At 44.0% G+C, this 5,134-nt stretch overlaps 1 pseudogene; it reads right to left on the minus strand.

Moving 5' to 3' along the window:
• On the minus strand, positions 1-3,124 carry LOC106573395 (tubulin alpha-1C chain-like; annotated as a pseudogene).
• Between the last annotated feature and the right edge of the window lie 2,010 nt (positions 3,125-5,134).

Below are 5,134 nucleotides of genomic sequence, written 5' to 3' on the forward strand. Positions count from 1 at the left end.
TTAATCTTCCTCACAACCATCACCAGAGTCTGCCCCCACCTCTTCATAATCCTTCTCCAGAGCAGCCATGTCCTCTCTGGCCTCAGAGAACTCCTCTTCCTTCATGCCTTCACCCACATACCAGTGCACAAAGGCCCACTTGGCATACATCAGGTCAAACTTGTGGTCCAAACGACTCCAAGCCTCTGCAACAGCTGTGGTGTTACTCAGCATGCACACAGCTCTCTGCACCTTGGCCAGATCACCCCCAAGCACAACAGTAGGTAGTTGATCCCCACCTTGAATCCTGTGGGACACCAGTCACCAAATTGAATGGATTTGCGGGTCTTGATGTGGGCAATGGATACGTTGACATCTTTGGGCACCACATCACCACGGTGCAGCAAGCTATGTACTTGCCAAGCCTGGGATCACACTTCATCTGGTTAGCCGGCATTTGTGATCTCAGGAACAGAGAGTTTCACGTGATAGGCCCTTTCTGCTGAGATGATGGGAGCCTAAGTGACCAGGGGGAAGTGGATACAGGGGTAAGGTACCAGGTTGGTCTGAAACTGTCAGGTCCACATTGAGTGCACCATCAAAGCACAGGGAGGCAGTGATTGAGACAATCTGGGCAGATTGGTATAAAATGGACACTCCACACAAATATACTGCTCAAAAAAATAATCTTATTAAATACTTTTTTCTTTACATAGTTGAATGTGCTGACAACAAAATCACACAAAAAGAATCAATGGAAATCCAATTTATCAACCCATGGAGGTCTGGATTTGGAGTCACACTCAAAATTAAAGTGGAAAACCACACTACAGGCTGATCCAACTTTGATGTAATGTCCTTAAAACAAGTCAAAATGAGGCTCAGTAGTGTGTGTGGCCTCCACGTGCCTGTATGACCTCCCTACAATGCCTGGGCATGCTCCTGATGAGGTGGCGGATGGTCTCCTGAGGGATCTCCTCCCAGACCTGGACTAAAGCATCCGCCAACTCCTGGACAGTCTGTGGTGCAACGTGGCATTGGTGGATGGAGCGAGACATGATGTCCCAGATGTGCTCAATTGGATTCAGGTCTGGGGAACGGGCGGGCCAGTCCATAGCATCAATGCCTTCCTCTTGCAGGAACTGCTGACACACTCCAGCCACATGAGGTCTAGCATTGTCTTGCATTAGGAGGAAACCAGGGCCAACCGCACCAGCATATGGTCTCACAAGGGGTCTGAGGATCTCATCTCGGTACCTAATGGCAGTCAGGCTACCTCTGGCGAGCACATGGAGGGCTGTGCGGCCCCCCAAAGAAATGCCACCCCACACCATGACTGACCCACTGCCAAACCGGTCATGCTGGAGGATGTTGCAGGCAGCAGAACGTTCTCCACGGCATCTCCAGACTCTGTCACGTCGGTCACTTGCTCAGTGTGACCCTGCTTTTATCTGTGAAGAGCACAGGGCGCCAGTGGCGAATTTGCCAATCTTGGTGTTCTCTGGCAAATGCTAAACATCCTGCACGGTGTTGGGCTGTAAGCACAACCCCCACCTGTGGATGTCGGGCCCTCATACCACCCTCATGGAGTCTGTTTCTGACCATTTGAGCAGACACATGCACATTTGTGGCCTGCTGGAGGTCCTTTTGCAGGGCTTTGGCAGTGCTTCTCCTGCTCCTCCTTGCACAAAGGCGGAGGTAGCAGTCCTGCTGCTGGGTTGTTGCCCTCCTACACGTCTCCTGATGTACTGGCCTGTCTCCTGGTAGCGCCTCCATGCTCTGGACACTACGCTGACAGACACAGCAAACCTTCTTGCCACAGCTCGCATTGATGTGCCATCCTGGATGAGCTACACTACCTGAGCCACTTGTGTGGGTTGTAGACTCCGTCTCATGCTACCACTAGAGTGAAAGCACCGCCAGCATTCAAAAGTGACCAAAACATCAGCCAGGAAGCATAGGAACTGAGAAGTGGTCTGTGGTCCCCACCTGCAGAACCACTCCTTTATTAAGGTTGTCTTGCTAATTGCCTATAATTTTCACCTTTTGTCTTTTCCATTTGCACAACAACATGTGAAATGTATTGTCAATCAGTGTTGCTTCCTAAGTGGACAGTTTGATTTCACAGAAGTGTGATTGACTTGGAGTTACATTGTGTTGTTTAAGTGTTCCCTTTATTTTTTTGAGCAGTGTATTACGCTTGCATATGTCAAAGATGGCCTCATTATCCACCATGAAAGAGCAAACTGAGTGCTCCAGAGTGGCGTGTGTGTTCAGGATGGAGTTGTAGGGCTCCACAACTGCTGTAGACACCTGGGGCGCAGGGTAGACAGAACTCCAGTTTGGACTTCTTGCCGTAATCTACAGACTCCATCAACAGCGAAGCAAAGCCTGAGCCAGTCCCACCCCCAAAACTATGGAAGATTAGGAAACCTTGTAGTCCAGTGCATCGATCTGCCTGAGAAAATTTACACATTAAACCATTTATCCAAATATAACCATACAGGGACTTGCAATTAGACATTTAGAGCCACTCACCATTTTACTCATCATGTCCAGTACAGACTCCACAATCTCCTTTCCAATAGTGTAATGGCCACGTGCATAGTTATTGGCAGCATCCTCCTTGACACTGAGGAGTTGTTCAGTGTGAGACAACTGACGGTAGTGTCCGTTCCTTATCTCATCTAGAATAAATTATATTGACACATGCAGAAAGGCACAAAATAAAACTACACAGCACAAAATTCTAGATATTACATGCCGATGAACACCATGACATTTGAATAGCATGATCAACATCTTCCATACCCATAACTGTAGGCTCCAAATCTATGAAGACATCCCTGGGAACATGTTCCCTGCCTCCAGTCTCATTGAAGAAGGTACCAAATGAGGAGTCAGCCAGGGATGCAGTTCTGGACTCATGTATTCTTCCATCTGGATGGAAACCATGCAATACAACACCCAACATGCATTGCCCATCTGGATACCTGCTTGGCCGATGTGTACAGAAATGCACTCCCTCTGGCAACAATAAATAATTGGATTCCATGTCCATATCAGTTATTTTCAATTTGCTATACTACATGTTGTAGCCCAACTATTGAGGTTCACTTACAGGGAAGTAGGTCTCATAACACATTTTTTAGGAGATTACCTAAATATTAGTGCAAACATAACTCTAGAGAAAAGCTCAAGCGGTACCATTTGAAAAGGCCATTATATATTTGCTTTGTTATGAAACAATTCAGCTTTCCATTGTTCGGCAGCTACAAATGGAATGTGATTTCAAAATGAGACACTTGTCCAAAAAGTGAAACAGTTTAACAGAGTCAACATGTAAACTACAAGTGCAAACAAAACAAATAATACATTTTCATGTCCACCTGGTAGTACTACACACTTCAGTCTAAAGCGTACCACAACAGTACACCCACCTTGCACAGACAGAACATTGTTAATGGGCCTGCCTTATAAATTATTCAGCAATCATGTGTGGGGGTGTGGCTTTCAATTGACTTTGATTTAAAGAGAAGGTTAGTTGAATTAACCAAGCATGTTTGGATAATGAGCTAAAAGGTAAGGAAAGGGTTAGGACTAGCTAAAAATAAACTACTTTTGACATCAATTAGACAAAAGCTGTTTCCCATCCAGACATGGCTGTACTATAGCCCAGGGGTATTCAAATCTTACCCGACGAGGTCTGGAGCCTGCTGGTTTTCTGTTCGACCTGATCATTAATTGCACCCACCTGGTGTCCCAGGTCTAAATCAGTCCCTGATTAGAGGGGAAGAATGAAAAAAGCAGTGGAAATGGATTCAAGCGAGGTCTAGATTGAATTTGCGGGATATAGCCTATCTATTTAATAACTCATTAATGGAAATGCCCTTCTGATCACAGGAGGCTGCTGAGGGGGGAACGGCTCATAGTAATGGCCGAAATGGAGTTAATGGAATGTCACCAACACATGGAAACCATATGATATATGATATGATACCATTTCACATATTCCGCTCCAGCCATTTTTATGGCACCACCAACTTCCTGTGCTAGTGATTTTCTTAGGAGCCCCAAATCATGGACTAAAAGGCACTTTCAATAGAGGGGTCATTCTACGTATAGAGTGCCTTTTGGGTAGGGTATTTATTTCACCTAGAGCGCATGAAGAGTACATCTATAAAGAGCACATGTTTTACCATCTCGAGGTTAAATAAAAAAAACTATAAAAGTGACAAGGTTGACTGTAACAGGGTTGACAATTTCATCTTAAATCAGCCAAACTCCCCTTGTAGCAAGGGGAATGGAAGATTGGGAAGGGAAATGTAATGCAAGCTTAACAATGTTACTTTTTAACAAATATTTAAACATGGACAGTTTTACCATTAAAATTAGAGTTCAATTCATGTTACAAGGCTGACCTTAAACCGTAGGTACAAGTAAAATCATCAGCAATCACATAGAAACAAGTGGTTTAAAATGCCATTCATTAACGACAACTCGTTTAATTTATTGAAAACACACTACTGATGAACATTTTAATAGGGTTTAGTTTGTACAGTAGATGTGCAGTATTTGATCCAACTGTTCAATTGAGTGTTTTTTCAACAATTGCACACATAAAAGGCACTCTATTGGTGGAAAAACCCTGCGATTCTCCACTGAAAATGCTTTTTAGTTCAGGACAAGGCTTACTCATTGTCTGGGAAACCGGCCCATAATCTTACATAACAGGCCCTTACTTAACCTCCTGTCCATCCGCCAGTAATTGAAGTTGGAAATTCAAACCTTGCAGATTGTCAAATTAATTTTCGATATAACAGAATACTAATCAGCTAACATTTGATTTTAAAATAAAATATACAGCTGTCCTGTATAGGCTACCTAAACCTGCATGACAGGAGCCTTCCTCCCGCTCTCTCCCAGCTTGGATAGAAAGTTGTTGTGCGTAAAACTAGTCTATTAATGCCAAACAATACAGTCACTCTACCCTCAAACTACTAGGAATTGTTTTATTATGGAGTGTACTATCTATAGCTATACCATCTTTAGCAGTGATTTGGGTGTTACCTATAAACCTTTTGTACAAATTTGACTACACATCAAATAACCTAACAATGAGGAAAAGGTAATTGGCTTGAAGATAAATTCAGCC

Source organism: Salmo salar, chromosome 16 (assembly GCF_965601325.2).
Source record: "Salmo salar chromosome 16, fSalSal1, whole genome shotgun sequence".
NCBI lineage: Eukaryota > Metazoa > Chordata > Actinopteri > Salmoniformes > Salmonidae > Salmo > Salmo salar.